The sequence below is a fragment of the Cavia porcellus genome, unplaced genomic scaffold (assembly GCF_034190915.1).
Source record: "Cavia porcellus strain 051 isolate PalLab524CR breed Dunkin Hartley unplaced genomic scaffold, mCavPor4.1 scaffold_7, whole genome shotgun sequence".
Taxonomy (NCBI): Eukaryota; Metazoa; Chordata; class Mammalia; order Rodentia; family Caviidae; genus Cavia; species Cavia porcellus.
Genome location: NW_026947490.1, coordinates 95,923,772 through 95,944,590, shown reverse-complemented (window position 1 = coordinate 95,944,590; position 20,819 = coordinate 95,923,772). Strand labels below are relative to the sequence as shown.

General features: G+C 48.1%; 1 long non-coding RNA gene across 2 annotated transcripts; it reads right to left on the bottom strand.

The window, feature by feature from the left end:
• Positions 1–7,638: 7,638 nt before the first annotated feature.
• On the bottom strand, positions 7,639–16,008 carry LOC111755690 (uncharacterized). Of its 2 annotated transcripts, none has more exons than XR_002790237.2 (4): positions 15,467–16,008; positions 11,753–12,004; positions 11,296–11,498; positions 7,639–10,766 (listed from the first exon to the last, which is right to left on the bottom strand). It is a non-coding gene; the product is annotated as an uncharacterized LOC111755690 (long non-coding RNA). The 2 variants fall into 2 exon arrangements; XR_010048985.1 differs by lacking the exon at positions 15,467–16,008 and adding an exon at positions 14,242–15,455.
• Between the last annotated feature and the right edge of the window lie 4,811 nt (positions 16,009–20,819).

Genomic DNA, 20,819 nt, shown 5'->3' with positions numbered 1-20,819 from the left:
GAGAAACATTTATGGTATGATTTTTGCTGGGAGGTACAGTACCACTCTAGTATGACTTTGGATGTCTACTTATAGAAAAGTCACCTGCAGTTAATAATTTGACCTCCTTATTTGCTCTTTGTGCTAGTCAGATTTCTAGTCGTGGGACACAACATCTTACACCCAGAACTTGAAGGAGAAGAGGTTTAATTTAGCTCATGGCTTCAGAGAATTCAGTCCATGGTCAGCTGGCCGCAAGGCAGAAACATCCTGGTGGAAGACCACAGTGGAGCAAAGATGCTTTAGTTCATCGTGGCTGGGAAGAAGGATGTGGGATCTGGGTCAGAGAAAAGGATTCAGGGACAGTGCATCGTATCCATGACCACCAGGCATACCCAGTGCCCGTTCCGTCAATCCCCTGGGTGACTCCCCAGCCTACCTGCCCCATTACACCCACTGCCAGCTTGATCCCCAAACACGTCTCCTTAACCACCCTGGATTTCCAAATAAACACAAGGTCATAATTCTACCTAGCATGGTACAACTCTCGTATCCAAGTGGAAATGCAAAAATTCATTTTTCTGCATCTGAATAGCTCCAGCATTTTTAAAAAACCCAAGTCTAAGTCTCTTCTGAGACTCAAGGTAAACTCTCAGCTATCAACCTGTACAAAAATCAAATTACATAATTCCAAGGTAGAATGTGTTTCCCATTCTGAAAGGGAGGAATGAAGGATAGAAAATAATAAGACCAAAGCAGGACTGAAGCCCTGGGGTTCATCCCTGGCATCCAGGGTACAGAGGATGAGATGTGCGTCCATAGGACTTGGGTGGCCCCGTGCCTATGGCCTTGACTGCCGTCCATCTGACCTCTTTTGGGCTAGTTCCATCAGCTGCTGCAGCTTGCCTCAGTAGACAGTCCATATTTATGGCAACCAGTAATCAGAGCAGAGCAATGGGGCCAGAGAGGAAGAGCCATACGGTACCCATGACCACCCCTAGGATCCACCCAAACACACCCGGAGTGTCTGATTTACCTCACTTAGCATTGTGTCTCAAGGTGCATGTGACCGGTGCAGCCCCCCAATGAGACAGAGGATGCTCTTGTGGGTAACAGGAACTGCCACTTTATTTACGCGGGCTCTGGTTTATATATTCGGCCGTGACCAATCACAGGCTGCCACAAGGAAGCAGGGCGGGAATGGGACGCAGTCTCTGGCTAATATATCCAGCTGTGGCCAATCAGGGGTTGCCACAGAGTCGGCAAGGGGCGAATACAGAGTGAGCACGAGGTGCGCACGGGGTGGCTAGTTTAGAGAGGGACGTAGCGCATTGCGGAAGCTGAAGTGGTCTTATCGTCCCGGGCGGGGTGTGTTGAGCGCCTGCACCCGACATGCATGCACTTTTCTACAAATGACTCAAGTTTTTATCTTTTTATGGCAAAATAGTACTCCATTTGTTTAATCATAGATTTTTTTGTGTAAGTAGAAAAACCCACCTTAAAATTCATATTTCTGGAAACTTAAAGGACCATCTAGTAACCAAAATGATCTTGAAAAAGAAAAATAAAATGAGAACCCGTATATCTTGACCTCAAAACTTACTACAAAGACTCAATATAGAGGCAGTGACGTAAGGACAGACATATGGAACAGTGGTATACAATAGACAGCCCAGGAATAAACCTTTGCAGACACAGCCAAGTGATTATTGACCAAGGTGTCAAAACCATCTAATTAGCAACAGGACAGTGTCTCCAACAAACGGTATTAGGAAAAACTATTCTCACAGAAAAAGAATGAAGCGGGACCTTTAACAACATACATAAATATTAGCTCAAAAATGAACAAAGACTTTCATGCAAGACCCATAAAAATTCTTAAAAGAAAAACATAAGAGAAAATTTTCATGACATCTGATTTGAGGATTTTCTCTTAATATAACCCCAAAGGCACAGGAGTCATATATGGGAAATAATAAGCACTGAAATGAAAAATAGACAACTTGGATCTCCTAAAAATTAAAACATTTTGTGACTCAAAAGGTGTCGAGCCAACCCACAGCATGGGAGAAAATATTTACAAGTCCCAGACATGATGTGAGATTACAGAGAGAGCCCCTAAAACTCACCCACGGCAAAACACCTGATTCAAAAATGGGCAAAAGACTTACGATACATTTCTCCAAAATTCATATATAAATAGCCAATAGACAGATTAAAAGATACTCAGCATCACTAACAATCATGAGAATGGAAGGTTCAGCCACAGTGAGCTGCCGTGTCACACCTAATAGAATGGCTACTGCAAAAAACAACAGGACTTACTGGTGGGGAGAAACTGGGCCTCTGCACTGTCAGTAGATTTGTTAAAACTGCACAGCTACTGTGGAAAGCAGTATGGCAATTGCTCGAGAAAATTAAAAAGAGAATTATCGTGCAATCCCAGGTTTTTACTTCTATATATATACCCAGCAGAACTGGGAGCAGGATCTCAAAGAGATTTAGACATGCATATTCTTTTTTTTTTTTATCGGTACCAGGGATCGAACTCACAACCATGCACTTGCAAAGCAGCGCTTATGCCACTGAGCTAAGTCCCCAGCCTCTAAACATGCATATTCAGAACAATATTATTTACAGCCACGCTTGGTGGTGTAGGTCTATAATCCCAGCACTTTGGACGCAGAGGCAGGAGAATCACTACAAGCTCAAGGCCACCTTGAGGTACACAGTTCAAGGCCAGCCTGGGCTACATAGCGAGACCCTGTCTCAAATAAATAAATAAATAAATAAATTAATTAATTAATTTTAAAAAATCATAACGTAACACAGCAGTATCACTTACAATAGTTAACTGTGGAAGCAACCCAAGTGTCCATGAATGACGGAAAGCATGGACAAAGCAAAAGGTGCTGTACGGAATATTATTCAGCCTCAAAACGGAAAGAAATTGATGTACCCTAAAACAGACGTCTCACTAAATGTCGTGTTAAGTGATAGTAGCTGGTCACAAGGATTCGCACTACCAGATTCCACTTCTGTGAGGGAAGTAGAGTACTCTGCATAATAAAGACAGCAAGCAGCGTGGCTTTCTGGCTTTCTGAAGCTCGGAGGAGAGGACAGTGCAGAGTCCTGTGTACTGGGTTTCAGTTTCACAAGACGCAGTAGAAGGCGAGGATGGTTTGTATCATATACTGTAAAATGATTAAGATGGTAAGCTTTATGTTGTGTGTATTTTACCTCAATGAAAATCAGGGAGGGAAGGGCTGGGGATTTAGCTCAGCAGCATAAGCACCTGCCTTGCAAGCAGGCGGTTGTGAGTTCGATCCCTGGTACTGATAAAAAGATTTAAAAAAAAGAAAAAAAAAGAAAATCAGGGAGGAAAAGGAATCTGGGATTTGGGTTGGATTTGGGAGATGAGCTGACAAGCAGGCGGATGACACAGCGGGGGACCCCAGAGACAGGGCCCTGGCTGAGGTCAACTCCGTGATGGAATCAACACACTGGTGGGGTGGGGGGACATTTCCAGAGATGGACAGCAGCATATGCATTTGGCCAAAAGGGTGATGGACTGCCGTCTCCTGCTGCCTTACACAGCAAGTAATCCCAGGTGGCTCAAAACCTAAATCTGAAAGGCAAAACATACTTTTAGGATATATTATTGTAGGAGAATATATTCTCGACCTCAGGGTAGAAAAAGATGTCTTAAACGGGATAGAAAGAGTATTTCCAAGATGGAAAATGTTTGATACATCAAATTATATTCCAATAAAGACTTTCCGGTTTTCTTTTGAGGGGGGTAGTGTACTGGGGATCGAACTCACAACCTCACACCAGGCAAGCACTTGAGCTGCTGAGCTAAACCCTTGACCTGACTTTCTGTTTTTCAAAGACACGATGAAGAAACACAAAAGGCAAGCCGCAGAGTGGGAGAAAATACGTACCATGCACATAGCTGATGAGCTTGTCTCCACACTAAACTACAAATTGGTAAGACAGACAGATGGAAAACAGCAAGAAAGTGACCACAGACTCTGAAAGGCTTAGCACTTTCTGCTGTGGGCTGGGCCCTCAGAAGCAGACCTGGAGAGGGAGGTACATGAGAATAGGTGCTTATTGTGAACAAAAACGGGAGGAGGCAGCATGGGCAGGACAGGTGCTGGACTCCACCTGGGCCTAGCCAAACCTGGTGGACCTGGCAAGGTGCTCGGGCAGCGATGTTGCCTATTTCTCTGTTCTATGTCAAGCTAAAACGGCAGTGCCTTTGTCCTGCCTTTCAGTCAAAGCTAGGGCTGCCCAGGAAAAGCGTGACCGCGGACAAGGTAGTTCCGTGCAGTGGGCCACATTGCCCACTGCTGCTGGGCAGCAGCTAACGCAGGGCTCAGTCCCCTCCGGCCTGGATTCTGGTGGCCACCAGGGTGAGCTGCTTCTCCCGATGTGGCCACCAGGGGGCGCGCGGCGGCCATCGCTGGAGCATCGCGGCGGAGCGGGAGCGCTGCTGCAGGATTCTGGGGCTTTCGGCCAGTCCCAGCCCAGCTGCTTCTGGGGGAGCCCTGGGTGCAGCAGGGGGCCCGTGCTGTTTGCACGGACGAGGCTGGTGCGCCTCGGAGGAGGACAGCAGCCTCGCGCGCTGCCTCGAAGAGGTTCGTTTTGCAGGCCTCTGACCAGTGCAGGAGGCAAAGGCCACCCATTGTCCGGGAAGCAGCATCCTTGTTGGGCTGCGCTCTCCTCCACCCACCCGAGCTCCCCGGCTGGCTTCGGGGCCGGAGTAGGGTTGCTACATACAGCCACACAGGAAAGGAGGTCCAGTTAAGTTTGAGCTCTGATGAACAAGATATAATTATTTCTGTAAGTATATCCCATGAAATATACTGTATCTTTTACTTCGACCAAAAACAAAACAAAAAACTCCTGTAGCTGAAGTCCTTTCTTATTGCTAAAACCTTAGCTGAGAATAAGTTTAGGTAGAGGGGAAGGTTGTGGGGGAAACAACATGTAAAGCTTTCCTGGAGGTCCTTAAAAATACCAATGCTCTCTATTTTGTGTTGCAGCTTGGCATAACTGACACCATCTTGAGCCCTGCATGTAACTAGTGTCCTGTGTTTGACTCAGGAAAATGGAAAATTACCCAGTGTACAAGTTCCATGAGAAAAGCAGAATGAGACGAAACAAATTAACCTGCTTGGGGCTGGGGATTTAGCTCAGTGGCATAAGCGCCTGCCTTGCAAGCAGCCAGTCATGAGTTTGATCCCTGGTACTGATAAAAAAAAAAAAAAAAAAAATTAACCCGCTCAACAAAGAAGCAGAATACAGGTGTCAACCAAAAATTCATGTAAGATTCTAGCTAAATTGTTTCCAACAGGATGTCTTTTTCTGATTCTCTGTTTTAAAAGCTTTGTAACTTTCCGGTTCAGGGCCACTCAGTGAGACTCTGAAACAGGAGTCTCTACGCCAGTGGTCGCTGAGCTCAGCTAATTAAATCCCAAATTTATCAATTTGGCTGCTTGGGTTTGTGTATTGTTCACGAATCCACTCCATTTTGTTTCAGGTCAAGTCACATACAGCCCTGTTTGTGACGTTTCCTCCCAGCCGTCTTATGCCCACAAGCACCCGCAGCCAGACGTGGACTCTGCTTCCATTGCATTTCGAGTTTGGACCAAAGACTGAACCTGATAGAGGACAAATCCCTTTGAATTTCCCCAAGTTCACTGCTTGCCCTTGTTAAGCTCATTTCTGTCCTCCTGCTGGAGAGGACAAGGTGCAGACTCACCCTCCCGGGTCCTGACCTGCCTGGGTCTTGCAGGAGAGGAAGCCAATTGAATCAAAATACAAGGTACCAAAACTCAAGGTTTAACGATCTGGAAGCTGAGCCTGAACTCGTGCTGTTGAGGCTGGTTTCTTCTGCAGATGGTGACGAAGAGTCTGTTTCAGGCCTTTAGTGTTGACTTCCCACAGCTACTGTCTTCTATGTGTGCCTCTCTGTGTCCAGATTTCATTCTTCATAAGACTATCAGTCCACTCTAGTGGTTTCACGTTAACTTTAGCACTGTGAAGGCCCTACATTCAAATAAAGTCATATTCTGAGGGACTGGGGATTAGGTGCCCTTTTTTGAGGTGGACACACCTAAACTCATAACGCCCCAGAAACCCTGGTGGATGGAGAAGCAGCTCACCAGGGCCTGAGAGGTGACTCTGCTGTGGAAGGCCGCAAGCAGCTCTGTACCCAAGGCCTCAGTGACCTGACGGGGCCTTCAGAAGCTCCCAGCATCCTGAACACGCTGATTGCATGGTGAGCTGGTGTCACTGTTGGTCACTGAACTGGGTCCAAAGCCAGCCTCAGCTTGGGGGAGGCCTGTGAGCTCCTGGCAGGAGAGGGACCTTCCTGTCCACTGTGGGCCTGGTGTGAGGACTTCTCCTTGGGGCTCCTTCTCTGCCCAGAGCAAAGCCCCCTTGGAATCTGCAGGACCTTACACAGCACACTGCACAGGTTTTCCAGCACACACATGTGGCATTTGAGTTCAGTGGAGAGCTGGGCATTGGTCCGGAAAAGAAAACCAAGGGCCAGCCGTTTGGAGGATCCGAGGTAAAACTTTAATAAGATGTATAGTAAATGTTCAGGGTGATTTCGGTCTCGTAGAACCCGGCCACCTGGCACTGTGTCTCCTCACTCAGACAGGAAAGCTCACTTGCAGCCCTGTGTGCACTCACACACGCTCAAAAGCTGAAAACCCCCTTGTTTGTTGCTTTCTGCAGAGCGTAGTCACTGAAGACTTTCAGGTTGATCTGCCCCCTTCTCATTAGCCACAGGGACCCTGAAAACAGGTGAGGAAATGCCAGCTTTCCCATTGGTTCACAGAGACAAAGGGATCTGGTCAGTGCCTCGCAGTTCCCAGAGAACCACTGCCTTTGTGAGCCACAAAGCCAGGCGCACACCAGCCGCAGGACAGGCCCTTCCACCACCTGCTTCTCCTGCCCCGCCGCCCGCCGGGGCCTCCGGGACGCCGCAGTGCTCCCTTGGGAGTCAGGGCCACCATCCCCCTCCCGTGGGAACGCAGTGTTTGATCCTTAAGTCTAATTTCAGGCTTCTGTTTTGCCAAAGCGAGAACTTCTGGGTCGCTGTGTTGGGAGTGATGGTTTATTTTTTAGTTTTCCTAAAATACACAGTGAGTGTTGGGGATGAGACTGCAGCCCTTGGCCAGGGAGGTAGGGAACGGACAGCAGCGTGTGATCCCCTGTGGGTGCCCTTAGTGGCTCTGGAGGTAGCTGTTTGGGAAGGGAACTGGATCTTCTTTTTCAAAAGAAAGTCATTTGCTAAGTGAGGGGGCCTTGATCCCGGGGGAGCTGCAGGAGCAGCGGGGCTGGGTGCCTTACCCGCTCACCTTTCAGGCTGCCAGGGCTCGGGGCCGCAAGGTCATCCCTGAGAGTCACTTCCATGGTCAGCGTCTCTGGACGCATTGTGAGCACATCAGTAACCTTCCCCAACGTGTTTAAGGTGAAAAGAGTCTGAATGGGTCGTTTGATGGAACCACCCCGTGCATGGCATTAGCACCACTTCTGCCTTCCTCCCTGGGGTCCCCTGCAACACGGCGACCCCCATCTGTCCTCCGTGTTGGCTCTTGGCCTCTTTCCACCCCGCTTACACACATTCACGTCTGTTTCCCACCACTGAACCGCTTTATGTCAAGGTTTCTTTTTTTTTTTTTTAATCTTTTTTATCGGTACCGGGGATCGAACTCACGACCGCCTGCTTGCAAGGCAGGTGCTTCTGCCGCTGAGCTAAATCCCCGGCCCCCTTATGTCAAGGTTTCTGTGTTGTTTTGAAATCCTCCTCTTTCTACGGTTTCAACATCTTGCTTTGGTTTACAAACACATTCACTGCTTTCCGATGCAGAGTTCACCGAGCCATCATTTCATTTTCCTTCATTAAAAAAGCTTTCCCATTGTTTTGTTTTAGTTTCTGGCTTTCTCTCTCGGGTGCAGCGGGAGGGTGTGCGTCCTGGGCTCACTCAGGGACATTCCTGCAGTCCAGGCCCGAGCCTCCCGCCTTCTGGTTCCTGGGAACAGTGGAGTGTGCCCAAGTCCTTTTCGGGGTTCTGCACCTCGGGGTCTGGAACGTGTTCAGTCTCCTTCTCCCCCACGCTGCCTGTGCCTCGATAGTCCCCCAAGTAGGGCCTGCAGGTGAGCACAGCACCCGGGTCCCCAGTGGGGTGAGGCAGGCAGCTTGACAAAAGTGATAAAAAAGCACACGTGTGTGCATGTGTGTGTGTGTGCACGTGCACGCTTGCATTTCTCTGCACTTTTGGATATCTGGGGGTCAAATGGCGCTGAAATTGTAGGTTTGCTGCAGAATAGTCTGCTCTAAGTTAGCCAGTCCTAGGTTTGTCTTTAAACTTTGGCTCGATGACCTTCTAAAAGGCCCTGGAGTAAGTTTGGACATTCCCAGCAGAGTCCTTCAGTCCTGTGTGACTCAGTGAGCGCAGAGTGAGCTCTCTGCTCAGGACCTCTTGATGTTAGAAATGTTTGAAAAGTGTTCTATGCCATTCATATCATTTTTCAAACAGATGCTCATTTAAAACAAAAATGACAACACCAGCAACAACAGACGTTTGTCAAGTGCTTCTGACCTCCAAAGTCCAGAGCCCGGAGGATGCTCATATCATTGGTGACACTAGGGTGAAAAGTTCTGAGGTCTTTTGATGTGGTCGGAGATCTGGTATTTGGAAATCAGATTTCAGGTCTGGACGATGGGGTGCGTTGGGTGGAGTCGTATCAGTTCGTAAGTCAGTGTGGCTTCAGGGTCTCACTAGTTGGTGCAGGCTGGCCCTGGACTCACAGTGATGCTCATGCTGAGCCTCCTGCCTCAGCCTTCCAAGTGCCAGGCGTGTGCCACCACCCCCTGCTTCCCGTAGTTCTAATCCAAAGGGTTTGCTTTTATTGGTTTATATCCTTCTGAAAGATAGCCGTGCTCGTGCTGTTAGTGCAATATTGTATGCCTTCCAGGATATTAGTCATGCTTTTTAAAAACGTATTTCCCTCTCTGAATCTTGTCTGCTTTCTCCAAATTCCTTTTTGATCTCGTTGCTGGTTTTGGTCTCTCACGCCAGAGGCTCAAACTTAGTAAGGCCTTTAAATTGTTCATTGGAAGCTTTCTACAAATTGTCACCAGTGAGCTTCACTTTGGGGACGACCTGCTGGGTGCCATCTTTCCCAGCTAGTACGTGAGCCCCATCTGCTCACTGCCCGGTCCTGTCCCTGCCTAAGGCAGGCTCTCCAGCCGCCCTCCACCGGGCCCCCTGCTCACCGGCTCCCTCAATCCCTCAAGCCTTGCCCTGCCTCCAGGCCTGGCCGGATTGCGGTCCCCAGCTCCTCGGGGCAGCCAGCAGGGCGACCCAGGAGTGGTCGCTCTCTGGGTGCCCCCTGCATCGCCCCAGGGTGCAAAGCCGGCTCTTCTGCAGTTGCCAGAGCGACTCAGTCACACGGAGCCTTTAGCACTTTCTGTGGTCTCTCCTGAGGGCAGGGACACAGACATGGTGTCTCCTCCATCACCTCCTGTTGCTGGGGCTCCTTCTGGACTTCTCCCCTTTTGCTAAGTGGGAGCCCACAGTGCTCTCTCAAGTGGCCTGACTCCCCGTGCAGCGCCAGCACCAGAGTGGTTGAAGTCACTTAGTCCGTCTGGTGTCCGTCATGAGGGTGGCGGACAAGAGGTTCTCGGAAAGATGATCCTTTCTCTTTTTTGGAAGCTACCAAGAGAGGTTTCCACTGGAACAGGAACAAGGATATGGGGCCTGACAGCACCTGGCAGCCTCATTGTGACCATGAGGAAAAACAGGCTTAGAATGATTCAGACCAGGTCCGGCTGAGCTGCTGAGTCATCCTCACCTAAAAGTCTCTGGATTCCTTACCAGCGTGTGCCCTTTATTTCTGGAAGGCCAGTTTGAGTTGTATTTGTTGTTATACACAGCTGTTATACACAGCCTTCTTCTTCTCCACACTAGGTGCCTGAGTTCAGTGTCCAGCTTGTGTAGGCCTCTTGCAGATGTGATCTGTATTTGAAGAAGGCTGTGTGTTAGAGGAATTTATTAGTCAGTTGATTGTTACTCAACAAACCTGCTGCCTTTTCTTTTAAAAAATGAAAACTTTCAGGGTACATCATCAGCATTGTGATTCAAGTTTGCTGTGCTTGCTTCTAGCTAAGGGCTCCGTCCTGGAAACCCTCCCCCAGAGAAAGGGAGGCTGAGCCTCAGGTGGTCAGCGACTTCACCCTCCAGTCAGATCCCCGAAGTCTGTTTTTTAACTTCAGTTTTTAAAACCATAGGGTCAGGGCTGGGGATTTAGCTCAGCAGCACAAGCACCTGCCTGGCAAGCATGAGGTCATGAGTTCGATCCCTGGTACCAAACAAAGTAAGCCCTTTGGTGAGCCCTATTGTATCTCCCGCCCCTGGCCACCCCCTCCACACCCACACGGACAGAGTCGCTGTAGAAATTGAACCAAGAAGCAGCTTTTAAAAATCAGTTGAAATTTCAGTGCTCAGTACTTCATTTGAAGTCTTTCCTGGGGCCATTTGGAGCACAGGTAGAGGTTTGGCGAAGGTTGCTGTTTTCTATTCTAGAAGTTTCTTGTCACTCAAGGGTTTGTTTCACACACATGAATGAGGTTTGTAGAAGAAAAAGAGGAAAGTTAGGTAATAGAAGAACCTGTGTACGGGTGGGGAGGGGGCTTAGAAGGTGCTGCTCGGGTAGAGCCCTGGCCTGGTGGTCTCGAGTCTTAGGTTTGATCTCCAGCAGTGCTAAAATAAGGGATGAAACGAGAAAGAAAGAAAAGAAAGAAAGTCTTTAGAGAGTATTTGCATAAACCTTGAAAGTCACATTTGCTTACAAGAAACATGATTCAAGGGGCTGGGGATTTAGCTCAGTGGCATAAGTGCCTGCCTTGCAAGCAGGCTGTCGTGAGTTCGATCCCCGGTACGGATAAACAAAAAAAAATACGTGATTCAAAACAAGGGATAACATTTTAATAGCTAAAGGAAGCCAGAGATACTAGGGAGATGTTTTCCTTTTAACTTTAGCAAATATATTAATGCAATGACAGATACCTAAAATTAATCACCTTGGGGGGTAGAGAGACCATGACTTTCTTTCTTTTTTTTGTTTGCCTCTTTTGGTATCAGGAATTGAACTCACGGCCTCACAAGCTGTACCACAGCCCTGCAGAGTGGGGAGAACAGCTGGGAAGGCCAGTGCTAACGCGGATCAAGGTTAGGTCACTCTAACCAGATTTCTTGATTCATTCAGGAATCCGTATTTCTGGTTTCCTACCGTAGGACGGCGCTGCACTGCGTGCTGGGGACGTAGTGGAGAGCCGCCTCCATTCCCCACCATCCTGGAATTTGAGCTTTGAGGCCAATGGGAAGTCCCTGCGTGGGTGCCCTCCTGAGGTCAGGCCCTGGCCCTGCAGTGAGGGCCTCCGGAGTGCTCCTTCCAAGCCGCAAGCCTTGAGAAACATTTCCACCTGAACAATCCTGAAAAACAGCCCAGTCGTGGGCTCAGACCAGCAAGGGGAGGAGGCCCTGTAAGTGGGACATGTTTTGGTCCAGGAAAGTCTGAGGGAGTCATTGTTTCATTAGGTAGGAGTGATTTTCACTTGATTTGATCACCAACTTACTGTATCTATCACACAGCTTTACTAAAGCTAAGGCCGGGAATTATCACTCGGAGAGCACCCCACGGAGGTGGGTGGGAAACCTGTCCTTGCATGGACTCTGGAAATACTCACCAGGAGGAAGCCCAGAGTACAGGGCAATCGGATGACCGGGGCCGCAGGGGGCACTCCTCAAACCCCAAGCTAAGTCGGAGGCTGAGCGTGACCCACAACCGTCGCGCAAAGGTTCTGATTCTTTTCAGTGGTAAAACCTGAGGGTTCAGACTTCTGAGAAGTATAATGAACTTTGCCGAAATGACAAAGAAAATTCTGTTACTACTTATGCACCTTTTAATTAAAAGACGTAGGTGTCCCTTTGTAGAAAATCTGCAGAAGGAAGAGTAGAGGATTAAAACTCATTCACCGAATCATTGCTGTCTGCAAGTGCCCATATTTTGCAAATCAACATGTTTAACGTAATAAAATTATATTCTGCCTATTGTTTTGCAACCTGCTTTTTGTTCCTTTTTTTTTTCAGTGTGTGGGATGAACCCAGGGTCTCATCCATGTGTCAGTGTCCTGTCCCGAAGGTGCCCAGCTCCATGTTTATATTCTCCCGTAACATCTGGACTCATCAGTGTGTGCATTGCTGGGACCGATTACTCAGCCCCCTCAGCCTAAAGGAAGGTGGATTTAATCTGGCTCACGGTTTCCACCATGGTTGGCTGCTCCGTGACAGGAACATCCCAACAGGAGGATATGGTGACGCGTGGCTGCTCACTGCATGGTGAGCAGGGGGACAGAGCCCGAGAGAAGAGAGGAGCCCAGATAGAGTCCCCGGGGTCACGCCTCCATGACCCACCCAGAAGTACAGGCTACTAATCCCCTAGGTGTGTCCAGGCCAGTCAGTTTGGCCATCCCTCCTCTTCTCAACCTGACACTCAAACTCATCTCCTTAAACCATATTTAGTCCCAAATAAAGATAGCTACAATTTCCTAAGTCACCTAACCTGACACAACCATCCTGTGTACACCGGTAATGCTCTGATTCCCTGCTCAAAGCCTCCACAGTTCCAGCCCCACCCAAGTTCAAGTGCAAAGTCTCCTCTGAGACTCCAAGCAAATTCTTAGGCGTAAACCCTTGGGAATCAAAAAAGCAAGCTGCCTGTTCCCAGTGTACAATGGTACTGCTTGGTAAACACTCCCTTTCCAAAAGGGGGGATTAGGGGAACAGAAAAGATTAGGACCAAAAGCAAGACTGGATCCATCAGAGCACCCTTACACCTCATCTGTCCATCACCCTGAGGATTCTCTGCCTCAGGAAAACTTAAATCAGAGCCTGTCAAATGATGTGGAAGACAGCCTGAGCCACTTGAGTACGGAGGCTGGGTCTCCATTTCCCACTTCAGGGAAGGGAGCTTGACCTTTCTTCCTGTTATTTCTCTATACTTCTTCTTGGTAATTCTGCCTCAAATCAACAGTCCAAAGTGCTAGTTTAGCTGGTCTTATTGATACTATTGAGAGAGCTCTTACTGACACATTATATGTGCCTTTTGCCCTTTAGTAACCATGGCCTTATAGTCACAGTGAGCTCTCCCCCAACCCAAAGCATTGCCAGAGAAAGCAAGTCACAGGACTGTAGAATGTCAGAACCCAAAACAACTATCTCGTCCCGATTACCATTCTCCATGTTAAAGAAAGGCAATGATGTGACCCTTGTCACTGGATTCGTAGCAAAGCTGGGACACCGGGCAGAGTGATTAATTATAGAGTCTTTGGTGACACACTGCCTGGGTGAATCCTATATCCACCACTTCTGAGCTGTGTGACTTTGGAAGTTATTGAAGATCCCTAAGTCTCGGCTTCCTCATCTGTGGAGTGGAAATGATACATACTTCACCAAACTGTTGGAAACGGGACCCTGTACGGAACAGTGATCCCTCAGGAAAGGTCAGCTGTTTCCCCTTAACATTTGCATGTGAGACCCACAGTGTTCACTTGCCCCTCGGGCTGGCTCTGACTGCAAAATACCAACCAAGTAAGCTTTGTGTGGACAGAGTGACGCGTGCTCCCGGTGGGTTTGAAGAAGTGTAACCACAGTGCCAGGCACAGGGAGGAACATGGCGCCACCCAGGAATGGGTCAGGCTTAGAGTGTGCCCTCAGAGCAAGTCTTCTTCCTTCTTAGTTAATATAAGTCATGCCACCAAATTTCTTTTCTCTCGTCTGTTTAACTTAACATTTTCTTGAAATTAAAAATATTTGAGATCATTAAAAATGCTGGCTGAATTTCTTGAGACCTAATATATATAGATGTATATGCCAGCATTAGTTAATTTCAGATTTAGGCATCACTGCCAGGTTGACCAGTTGACCAGTCGGGTGCCAGCCCCTGGACACATCTGACCCAAGCACAAGCCACAGCAATCGCACATTTGTGATGAGGCAGGGAAGTATGGACCTCAACGGTCAGAATCAGAAACCCCACCAGAACTGAGCAGAAAACCACGATTTCCACTCTTAATTTTTTTAAAATGTAGATTGTGCTAAGCTTTTTTTGTTGTTGTTGTTTTTCATAAGGCTTGGGGAATATTTTTGAATATTAAGGAAGATTTATTTTATTTACCCAAGTAAGTATTTTGGAGTGAAGTCAGTGTCCGAGTCCATTCGAGGTTCTGTGGAACCGAATGTGGTATGTGATTGACTGTGAGGCGGCACTCGGAACCGCTCTGGCTAGGACAGACATGCAGGCCAAATTAAATCATCCATCAAGACTTAATTTCTGTTTTCCTCTTCCTCTTCTTCTCTCTCTCTCCCCCTTTAATAAAATCAGCTTATATGAAAGTGATCAAAATGAAAATCTACTAAACCTCCCTTTTCCCTCATAAAGCAAACAAAACAAAACAAAAACAAAACTCAATAATTGAGTGAACTAAGGGGCAGAGTCCTTCTTGCTCAGTAAGCACAAAGCTTTGGTTTTAAACTGTCTTCATAGCACCATAATTTGAAGAGAGAAAGTTTTGATTTCTTTCTAACATGACTGCACATTATTCAGGGAAACTTCACATTGTAAAAAGTTGGATTTTTTACTTTCTCAATAACTGATCAAGTTGTGGCCGAGTTAAGCCTAGTGGAAGCTTGGCCCTGGCTAACTGTGTGTGTGGTGGGGTGTAACCGTAGGGATATTGCCTCTTAGAAGAAATATTTGGGGATACTCTCAAGACCCCAGAATGAATGAAATGGGCCATGGGGAACCCTGCTCTGCTTTACCAAAGAAAGAGGAAGAAAAAATATCTTCACAGGACAAACTGACTTGCTTCCGCAAAGCTAACGGGGCATGGAGGACGCCTCGGGCTCTTCCCATGCATGAGGACTGTTGCACCCCAGGCGTTCCCCGAACAGCTTCAGGAGTGTAGACACGCTTATGGCCTCCCACGGGCAGACCCGAGCCGAGACACAGGGTTTGGGACCTGTACACACGTGCTGTAGGCAGCCGAGAGTTGCTAAATCCAAGCAGGGTATATTCACCCTTGTAGCCATACTCTGAGCGTACGCGCTCTCTGAACAACAGTCTGTGGGAGGTTTCTCCCTGTCTCCCTCCTCCTGCCTGCCTGCCTGCCTGCCTGCCTGCTTCCTTCTTTGGTCCAAAGCCCAACACTCTCTCCTAGAAGCCCAGTTTGGCCCTCACTGCTGCAGGCCTGGGACGAAAAGGTGATGTCACAGTCTGGTTTCTTTGGCAACAAAAGAGGGTTAATGAAAACTGCAATGTTGGAAACCCCCATTCTGACAGTTGCGACATAATTCAGGTTATTACTAGGATGTAATTACCAAAGAAACACAAGTGTCGTTACCTTTCAGCTCATGTCGACAGAAAGCTGCTCTGCACATTCTTCTTAGTTGGGCTACTAGAAAGGAAACACCAACACACACACACACATGCACACACACATGCACACACGTGTGCACGCATGCATGCACACACACACACACACACACACACACACACACACACACGCAGAGGCTTCGTTCTCTGCATGTAAAATGTGTGTGTTCTTTAAAAGCCAGCGGTTGGCCGGCTTTCCGGACACGATGTGGTTGCCGCTGTCATGGTGATGGAAGCTCAGTGCTGTAGCTGCGGCAAATCAAGTGTGCTGCCCGCGCTGCCTGCTTTAGTCTAATGAGATGCTTGCCGCGGAGAGCAGGGCCGCCGGAGACTGACTGCGAGCTGCAGCCCGGGAGGAGGAAGACAGCTTTTGCAATACTTGGTCGTGCGTGCCGGAAGTCACCGGGCTTCTGAGCGGGGCTCTGTGTCTGCAGGCACCCTGATCAGGGCCACGTGACCGAGCTGTAGGTTAGGGAGGTGCGCAGTTGGAGGGTGTCTTTCTCTTTGAGCCGTCAGTGTGACAGGCTACCTGTTGTACCTTTTCTGGGTTGCCTACATCCTGCTCAGGTGACGCATGAGTGTTCTGCTCTGAGCTCACGAGGCCAGCAGCTCAACGTTAGCTCCTCCTGTGCAAGTACAAGGTTTTATTTTGTCACCAGGCAATCTTGAGAGAGGAAGATGACCACAAAACTCTACAGCTTATACATTTTGGATATATACACACTCACTACTCTTTAACGCTGCACTGAAATACATAGGAAGTTTTTTTCTTCCAAATATGAACTCAAAGAACTGGTTAGCATTTTTCCACAGTAATTTTGCTCCGTTTTGTTTTTCTTTTTAAATTAGAAATTATAGTCCGTCTTGTGGTAAATATATTTACTTAAAAAATTGATTGTTAAAACTGGTGTGTCATGAACATATCAAAATGCTGACGTTTTTATTGAATTTTATTTTGAATTTCTCAGGTGGACGATTTCATGTCTTTGTGCCAGCTGCTGGTTGTAGTTAGTTTTGGGAGGAGGCAAAAACCAGAGGACCATGGAGTATTCATAAAAGTTTTCCCAAGCTCACATACAAAGTCTCCGCTTTCTCAGGTGGAGTGCTGAGTGACTCAGCGAGCTTCTGCCAGCTCCTCCTCAGCCAGCGGAGGAGTCCTCTCCAGGTCGTTTGACAGTAAGGACAGCACGGGCAGTGCGGGCTGCGTGCAGGTGGGGAGACTGAGTCACCCCAGAGACAGAGGGTTGCTGTGCTCGGGGTTCTCTCCACTTCTGTGACAGCAAGTGAAGGGCGACTTGTCATGCTGTCTACAGATTCTAGGACAGTGCTGAGAGGATGGGGCCATCGGTGCTTCTGGGGACAGTGGCTTTTGGGTTGGTCTCAGACACTGCTGCCACCGTACGGAACCAGGTGCTTTTTTTTTTTTTTTTTTTTTTTTGAGACTCGGTTTTTCTTGTGTGGAGTAAAAGCAGAAAAAATACTACACAAATATCCGTGTGTGCTAAAGTAAACTGTCTGCTGGGTGCTGTGTATGCGGAACATTTTTGAGTTTCTTCGTGAGACCAGCTTGCAAATGTGATAAGGGATCGAACCACGGCAGCTGGATGAAGAGAACCCAGCAGAGAACATTGAGTGATCACCAAAACTCAGATGGAACGCGGAGGCTTAGTTTCAGGAAACTTGTTTGTGGTTTCTCAATCTATCCTTTAAACATATTGGCGACATATTTTCTTTAAAATATGATTGTGTTTCTTTACTTTTTGAAACCGTGTACTCGGAAGAGCGCTGGGGTAGTTTGAGAAATTTACCAGTCCGCTTGATTTGTGGAGTTATTTTAAAAACACAGATCTCACAAAAACCCGGTTGTTTTATGTTGAAAATGTTTACATTTCTCCTGTGTCACCAAAATCACTTGTTTGCTGACAATGAGATGAAAAAAAGAAAGAATAATAGGAGACAAAAAAATAAGCCGCATTGCCTGGTGTCTTGGTTTTGCCTTTCGAGGTGTTTTCACCAAGCAAAACCTGCAGAAACAGTTTGGCTTCCTGGTTTGGGTCCTGGGGGTGAGCCGCAGGCTCTTCTCTAGCAACAGATAAGTCGAGGACTCCACTGCCAGCAAACAAGCCACCTTCAAATTCTGTCACCCTGACTCAGAGCTTTTATCCTGAGAATTTTTTTTAATTAATAACTTTTTAAGTGCTTAATAATATATACATATTTTTAATCGGTACCAGGGATCGAACTCACGACCACGCGCTTGCAAGGCAGGTGCTTATGCCGCTGAGCTAAATCCCCAGCCCCTCATGTTATTTCTTAATCCTGCCATCTCCCAAAAGGGCAGTTTGAGATTTACACATTTTTTATATTCCTGTTGCTTTCAAAGACAGACAGATGAGAAGAGATGGGGGTAGTGAGGGTGGGAATTAAAACAATCCCTGGGAGAAAAATCAAATGGTTGAGGACAAATATAAAATAACAGAAGCCACCAGGCTGTCTAATAAACTACACTAAATTTTAATTAATGAGTCACAAACACCACATTACAAGCTTTTAAAGTTACCCGTTTATCAATACGGTGATAAATTAACTTTCTCTGGAGTTAGCAGATCTCCCAGCCTGGGTGGTGTGCAGCCTTGTAAGTTCTCTGGAATGCTGCCAATTTTGAACAACTGGTCTTTTGGCAAATCCGGTGGGTTTTAATTCAAACATCTATTGTGACATTTTTTTGATGTGATTCAGAAACCATTAAGGTCACCAGATCCTCAAATGTCTGAGGCCTAACGAACAGTTCAGAATGTTTGGATTGCATTCCATCTCTGTCCTCTGTTCTCTTTTCTCAATTTTCCTTTCCACCTTCCCCCCTCTAAACCTCTACTTGCACATGCGAGAACACAGACCCTGCTTCTGCCCCACGTCTCCGCAGGACTGTGCCGTGAACCACGGCGGTAAACCTGTGTTCACTGCTGCGCCCACAGCGATGCCCACCGCGGCTGCCAGCCTGTGGCGTTTCAAGTTCTTCTCATCAGTGCCTTCGTCTTGGTTTTTGTTCTGGCAAATGTTTGTTCCCTCACATTTCTGCAAACTCGCACACAAGGTGTGCTAGGCAGAGACCCAAGCAGAGAAGTGGGGCCGGAGGCCATGACGGATGTGCCCAGGGAGTCGGAGATTGAGCTGACTGTGGTTTACACACAGCGGTGTCTGAAGAGGCACAGAAGCGCTTGGCATTTCAAGCAGCCTGTGATGTGCTGCTGCCCTCGTAGCCGTGCACGTGTGCGCACACACACACACACACACACACACACACACACACACGCATGCTTCCCAGTACTGCTGTGTATTAGTCAGGGTTTTACTAGTGAGAAAGATAACATGAGATATGTAAGAAATGACAAGGCTGCCTGACGATGGTCGGCCACAGAGTCGGATGAGGAAGTGTGCAGAGGGTGTCTGCGTGCTGGAGCCCGAAGGATTCCATCCCAGGTCTGGAGTTCACCCCAGTGTGCCGTGCAAGTCCGCACCAGCAGGCTGATGTGTCAGCTACAGAAGACTGAAGCGTCTATGCTGGACGGCTGAAGAGTCTGTGCCGGGAAGTTGAAGCGTCTACACGGCAAGCCAGGAGACAACGTCCAAACCAAAGGCGAAGCCTGGAGCTCCTCCAGAGACTGGAATGCATCTGGCCTTCCTCCTTCCCTTTTCTACTGTCCAGATACTGACACACCCTTGGGTGGGTCTTCTAGGTTGTAGAATTGCTAAACCAGTTCATTTAAGTTTCTAAATGTCTCAGGTTGACTCAGTCAACCGCTACATGCTGCTTACTGATGGGCAGCTTTGTGGGCAGCCTCACTGCCACATCAGCCGGCAGATGAGTGGAAATGGACGTAAATCACCCTCAGAAAGTCACTGCAGCCTTCAGATGCTAGTGTGATTGGTGTCTGCTTCTTGCAGCCCAGACACTTGGCCTGAACAGGATATTAGCAACCAGTCTACCTGTCGGGTGTGGCACAGTTCTGACAGAGAGAACATCCCGGCCTTTGGGCAGGTGAAGTGGAGACCAGCCCCTGTGGTCGGTCATTGCCACCAAGGAACTGTGACAGCTCTTGCTCCTCGGGATGGTTACTGCTCCGTGCTAGTGTAGGGCAGAACAGATGTGTCACCTGTGCCAGGCCTGACTTTGTGTTGAGCTGAAAAGGCATCCCACAGAGTCCACGTGACACCCTGAAGTTGTGGGAATAAATCCTCAGACCCCCTGGGATGACTGGCGTGCCGTCATCGCCATAGTCATGTTTTACAGAGAATCTGCAAATGTAAACTCTTCCAACTTTGGTTCATTCTCCAACAAACTTGGGAGAAATTTTCGTTTGCGAAGGGATGGGTGTCTCCTTCCTTCCTTCCTTGTTTCCTTTCTGACCCCTGTGTTTATTGATCTGATGAGCGGAACTTTGATCCACACTGCTGATTTCCGGAATGACCGCACAGCCGGCAGCTGGCTATCAGCCTTCTGAGGAATGCCGAGCAGGGGACTCGCTTCCCCCAGCAGCACAGCACGGAAGCCTTGCAGTGGAGCTGACTATCACAAGGACTCCAGTGAGCCAAGGAAAAACACTGTCCATGCGTACTTTGAAAGAGGGTGATGTCTGCTGCACCCCATGATGGTGACAACTTTGGGGAGCTGCGATTTGGTATTTGATAACAAAAGCAGTGTTTTCCCCTGGTGTGCAAAGCCAGGCCCTGGGCCCTCGCACCAGCCTGCTGTGTCCTCGGAGTGACCGGGTCTGGCCTGCTGTCCGTGCAGCGTTCCAGCTGGCCCAGGGCTGGCCTCAGGGCAGATCCCATTCTGATGGGCAGGCTTGCCTTGGTGAGTGGGGAGAGAGCAGGCCCAGGGCCTTTGGAGACAGGATCTGGAGACCGTGTGCCTCGGACAATTTCTTTGATCCATTTGCAGGAGGACTATAAGAATGATTCATATTTTTTTATGGCTTTCTGAAAAAGATGCATCTTTCCTCACAGTTAGTTAGGACCCAGTGCCTTCATTGTTGGGAAACTGTGGTGACATCAAGACTTTGTCAAATAATCAGCTACTAAGATACTGCTGTTTACTACAAAGAAGATTGACTTTAAGATGTTTCCTGAGGCGCAGGGCACACTGATCAGTAACAAGTACACCATGGGAACAGAGTTCTGTCATTGTCACGGGTGAGACGCCTGTGGTCATCAGTTAGGTTTCAGCATGTTTGGCTCTGCTGTTGCTGTTGTTACCTGTGCTGGAGGACTTAGCCCTGGTATATAGGAGTCCACCCAGCAACCATCTGTGTGTTGTCTTT